Here is a 6,000-nt window from a genome sequence, read left to right on the forward strand (position 1 = left end):
GCTCTGCGGGGCTGGAAGCCGCCGTCCCAGCCGAGGTTTCACAACCACCCCACGCCCTCGCTCCGGGCCCCGTTCCCAGCTCAGACGCACCCGCGTGCCTCAGTTTCCCACCCCTGGATCTGCCTCGTCCGGGCAGACAAGGAGTTTTGAAGGCAAGATCCATCCCCTCCTGGTGCGCAGAGGCAGGAGTTGGCACGGGCTCGGTTGCCACCAGAATTACAGCCCCAAGGTGCAAGCTTGAAACTTTTACTGTGGATCACAGTGAAAGAAAAGGGAGAGGGGGGGGAAAAAGAAAAAAAGAAAAAAAAAAAAAGAAGAAAATCCCAACCAGTTCGTGCTTACGAATGGTCTGTTTGAACAGGATTATTTTTTAACTCCATGTTAAACAAAATTTCAAAGGAGAGGAGCTGCATTTGGGCTTAATTTGAGCCCTTTCTTCCCTTTCTCGCAAGGGAATTGTTCCCTGTTTATCTCGGAAAACACCCTCCATTTTGAAAAGCTCCGTCTTCTCTAAATAAAAACTCAGGTTGTTTCCTTGACTTTGCTTTGCTTTTTCTAAGCCAAACGTTGTCAGAAAAGGCAAGTTCTCGCAGCCAGTTTCCATCTCAACAATAGAGCATTTTCCCAGGCTAAATTGCTTCTGTCTGAAAATCTTCTGGCAGTTTGAGCTGCCTGGCATGTGTGGGGATCCTTCTGTAGGGTTTTTTAAATCCTTATTTGCAATATTATTTCATCTGCTTTGCGCTGCCTTGATGTTGGAGCAGCCTTTGGAGAGACACAACCGCTCCTCCCTCCTCCTCCTCTGTCCTCCCTCCAGGCACACGCTTTCCTTTGAGGAGGAGGAGAGGGGAGAAATAAAATAAAAGACAAGCAAAGAGGAAAATGTCAGAAAGCTGCTTTTTGTGTGCGTGTCAAACGTTCAAAGTTATTCCAGAGTCTAGTCTTTAAATGTAATAAAATACAGCAACTCCTGACAAAATCAATTAAAATAAAACCACCCAGGCTGCCTCCCCTATTGCTTTGTAGCTCCACTGGCTCGGAGGGCCCACCTGGGCCTTTTAGGAAGCAAGTATGGAAGTGCTGGGGTGGATCCTGCTCCGGCAGCGTGCTCGCTCTGCTGAGCATCCCTCAGCACCACCGAGCATCCCTTCACTCCACGGAGCATTCCCTTCACCCCAGGGGTCAGAGCGAGGAGAGACCCAGCTCCTTCACCCGCCAAGGGAGGTGATCACGGCTATGACACTGGGAATCAGAGCCAGAGAACAGCATTAATTAGAGCCCAATTAGGTTACCCGGCTCGCAGGGAAGGTCTCTGCAATAGCTGGCCCGCAGTGATTCGAGGTATCCCCGGATTTGGTTTATCAGCAGCAGCACAGCTCCACGGAGAGGAGCCTGGATGGGGCACAGGGAGTCCCCTTGGTGTCCTTGCTCCATCACTATCCTCTCAGTTAATCCCCCTGCCAAGGGCCACCACCTCTGGCTGTCTCACCACAGTGGGTTCGCAGGATATTTACGGTGATTTCAGGCAGCCTTGGGGAACACCCTGAGCACACACAATCCCTCCCCAAAAGGTACCAGGATGCTCACCCTGTGGACAAGGTAGGACCCAAGAACACCCCAAGCCCCTGCCCCACAGCACCCACAGCTCCTCTGTTTGTTTCTTTTTTCAACCATCTTGCAAAAAAAACTAAAAAAAAAAATCAAAATTCAGCTGGGTGGACTCTGGCATATGGCAATCCACCCCTGCTCCCAGAAAACAATGCTCCAACAAAAAGGTTTTTAACCCATTTCTCAATAAATATTTATTTTCGCCTCCAAGATGTGGGTGGGACGAAGCCAGGGTGTATTTTCCAGTGAAATGTTTTGATTGCCCCCTTGATTTTTTTTTCTCCCCTCAACGGGAGCAAAATGCCAATAATAATATTTGCAACGAATAACTCAAATTCTGCGGCTTTCTCCCCCGCTCTCTTTTAAATAAATAAAATGCCCTAAATTTGAGAAACACAAATGCTCTCCCCAACACAGCAGGATGACGTGGAGTAAACTCAGGGACGCTTGGAGGATTTATTTCACTGTCACAGCCCAGATTCTGAAAAAGGCAGAAATTCCTTCCCAGCTCGTTTTGCATATGTCAACCGGGAGAGGTCGAGCCCCACACAAGGCTTCAGCAAGAGAGACCAGGACACAACTAGACTCTATCTTTTGAGGCCCTGCTTTAGCCCAGCAGCCCCACGGAGCCAACCAGCACCTTCCAGACATGGGGCAGAGGATTTCTCTTTCCTCACCAGGATGCTCCGACAAACCACAACCCTCCCTACATCTTAGAGAAGTTTTCCTCCCTATGGATTTTTCACATCAGCCGTGAATTTCTGAGGTCACACGGAACAGAAACGAGGATCGTGGTGAGGTCTCAACCCCAGACAGAGGCTCCCATTGATGCTCCTCGGGTTCTGCGCGGCATCCAGGCTCATCCCGGGCACGTGGGACGCGGGATGGAGGTGCCTGATGGGACACCCACACTCCCACGCTCTCTTCCACCCCGAAGCAGCCCCCACGCTCCGGGCTGTCCCCTGCCAAGCCGGACACGGGGGGTTGTTTTTGCAGTTTTCCTCGGAGGCGTTCCCGCCCCGGCCCCGGCACGGCCAGTTCTCACCCCACATCCTGAGCAGCTGCAGCCGCCCCTGGCACGGCTGCAGGGCTGGGAAGATGGACTCGTAGAGGTTACAACCCGGTGAACTGACCTCCAGGAGGGAAGCACCATTAACTGTTTCTTCCCCCCACAAAGCTGAGCCTCAAGGGAGGGCTCCCTGAGCCCACCACCCCCTTTTTTCCTCCCCAGGAGGTATCACCTTCTTAAGGGGAACGGAAAAGAAGAAAACAAAGCAATAAGAGGATTGCTACGGTCAGAGCCTCGGGAACGAGCAGCCACCTGAAGTCCCTTGGTTTGCACATCAGCCCCCAAAGCCTGACCTCGCCTTACAAGTGCTTGCATGACAGATTTTTCTTGATTTTCCTCCTCCTGGAGACGCAGCACAACACAGCCCCCCCAAGAGGAACAAAAGCAGGACACCCCCCGATCATGCTAAGCCCAGCTGAGGCAGATCTGTAGTTCCAGGCAGCTCCAAGGCAGCATCTGCTGAACCCTGAGGTGTTCATGAGCCTTACCAGGGCTGTGGTGGTACCTGCACTCACAGACCCCACAACCAGGCTGCAGGTTGTCCTGGCAGTGGGACAGCAGACGGAGCCACAGGGTGACAGCAGCCAGCTCATGAGATGCCCAGGGGCATGCTGCCCTTATGGGGAGCCTCTGGCTGGCATCTGCCAGCAGCTCTCCAGAGGAGCAGGAAAATGAGATACTACTATTAAAAGTGCCCAGTGCTGGCCACGCTTTCACCCATGACATCAGCACGGTTATCTGAGTCTAACCACAGGCAGGACTTGGCCAGGAACCTCCACCAAGTTGGCCTTCCCAGGCCACACTGAGATGAGATTTTGATGGGGGCACAGTAACAGAGTCAGATTTTGGCCCAGTTGCTCCTGTTCTCCTGCTCAGGCCTGTACTGGTGTGCAGGGAAACACACTCCACAAGCTTGGCTATTTTTCTCCCCTCAGCTTGCCAATGCCAGCTCCCAGCCATGGGATAGGGTTGGTGAAACACCCTGGCACTCTGCAAAGTCAGGGCCTGGCAGGTTTTGGACGATCCCATCTCCAAAAGCCACCAAGACCCCACCAAAGCCCTTCCAGTTCTGCTTAGGTTTCACTGGGAAGGTCTCTGATCACATTCCTCGAGGCTCCCCTCAATCCCACAAACAGCTCACAAGCTTTTAGACGCAATCTGTCTCCGTTGCCCAGAGCAGAGACAAGATCTCCCCTCCAAACCCTGCAGAACCCATTGTCCTTACAACCAAAGTGATTTTTCCCAGTAATCAGTGACCAAAGACCAGTGGATAAAATTTAGGAGTCTCTTCCAGAGCAGCACAACACGCAGCGGACACAAACCCAGACCACACACCCCACACAGCTCCCACAGACAGCTGGATTTTCTCCTGAGCCAGCAATGGAAAGTTATAACCTGCCCAGCCCCACTCTCCTGGGCTGCCTTGTTTTCCCTCTGGATCCTCCTGGTGAGCTGCACAGTGTGTGGCACAGACCCACCCTCTCCCCACCGTATATATATTTATAAATGAGAAGATAAATCAGTTGTTTTCCCTTTGCACCAGCACGAAAACCCTTACCCGAGCCAGCAGTGACACATGCTCCCCACCTTCCCCCTCAAAGCCAACCTGACTAATAAGACAACATATTATTTAGCATCTACAGCGTAGCAGGAGAGCTCAGGACAGACAGAAATTGTGGGTACACACACAGAGGCCTGATCCTGCCTGAATCAACAGAGGTTTGGACCACCTTCCACAACAGCTTCAAAGGAAATGTGAATCCTCCAAAGAGCCACCCCCCTTAGGTTAAACCACTTCAGTGTGGCACCCTTCTGCTGGGGTGGGTGTTAGTGATGAGCCCCAACCCCTGCACTAGATCCAGTTTGATTTGGAATCAGGACCCACTGCGGGACACGCTGCAGATAAGATGCTTTTGGCCCCAGCAGCAATTCTGAGTGAGTCAAACCAGCAGCATCACCCACCTCCCAGTGAAGTCAATGAGGAGCACTGTGAAACAGTGATTTTGGGGGCACACAGATGAAGCCCTGCCACCCCACAGGGCCAGGGTCTCCCTGCCAAAGCCCCCAGACCACTGCAGTCCTGGAAACCCTCCTGGGGGGGGCCAGGCCTGCTGGAGACCTTGAGATGGTGTTTATATTTATTCTGCTTTTAGAAAATAACAACTGAAATTGCAGTTCTTAAACAAAACCAAAAAACAAATTTAAAAAAAAAAAAAAGGAAACAAACAAACAAAACACGCGACCATAGGCTAGAGAGGCTGAGCACAGATTTAAGCCCAGAGAAAGCAGAAGGATGGTCTTTCTCGTGGCTCGCTCAGCCGGAGGCTGGGAGCCACCGTGCTGAGTAGGGACAGGGATGGCAGGATTCGTCCCTCTTCCCCCTCGCCCGGACTTGGCGCCAGGCGACTTTGCTCAAACTTTTCTTCCCCCCACCCTGAGCACTGAGCTCTGCAATATCACTTCTCCTGGAAGCGAGACGCAGGAGGCATTCGCCCTTACAAGCCAGGACTTGACTCAGTCACCGAAACGATGGCAAACTCCAACTGGAAATAGGTTTTAAAATGTAACTAAAAGGAAGCGGGGGGGGAATGGAGGCATTAAAAAAAAAAAAAAAAAAAAAAAAAAGGCAGGAGGGTCCCAATCGCGGCGGGTTTGGGCGCCTGCAGCGAGGGGCGATGCGAGCGGAGGGGCCGGTGCGGGGTCCCCGCGGGCGCTGCCTCCCCCTGCCCGGGCTGCGCGCCCCGGATGCCGCGGGGAGAGAGGGAGAAAAGGAAGAGGAGAAAAAAAAAAAAAAAAAGGAGAAAAGTAAAAAAAAAAAAAAAAATTAAAGAGCCGAATAAACCGAGAGGGAAGGCGAGAGGGGGAAGCAAAGGCTGCGCGCTGCCCGAGCCCTGCGCAGAGCCGGCCCCGGGCGGGGAGGGGGCTCTCCCGGCCAGCCCGGCTGCCGCTGCCCCGTTGGAAAGCGCCGCTGGGGCCGCGGCCGCTGCCCGACCGGGGCTCAGCCGGGCTCGGTCCGGCCCAGCTCCCCGCCCGGGGCCCGCCGTCCCCCCGCCCCCCCCGGGCTGCGCCGCGAGGAAAAAAAACAAAAACAAAAAAACAACACAAAAAACCAAAAAAAAAAAACACCAAAACAAAACAAAAATACCAACTCGAACGCGGGGCCAGGGAGCAGGGGCTGGAGCCGCGGCCCGCCCGCATGCCCCGCACTCGCTCCCCGGGGAAGGGGCGAGCGCATCCCCCGCCCGCCGCCCCCCGGTGCGCGCCGCTGGAAGGGGCAGCGGAGAGCGGGGTGGGGGGAGGCAGGTCAGGAGCTGATTTTATCG

The sequence above is a fragment of the Empidonax traillii genome, unplaced genomic scaffold, assembly GCF_003031625.1.
Source record: "Empidonax traillii isolate 1590-97213 ecotype Southwest subspecies unplaced genomic scaffold, ASM303162v1 scaffold204:size1584377, whole genome shotgun sequence".
NCBI classification, from domain to species: Eukaryota; Metazoa; Chordata; class Aves; order Passeriformes; family Tyrannidae; genus Empidonax; species Empidonax traillii.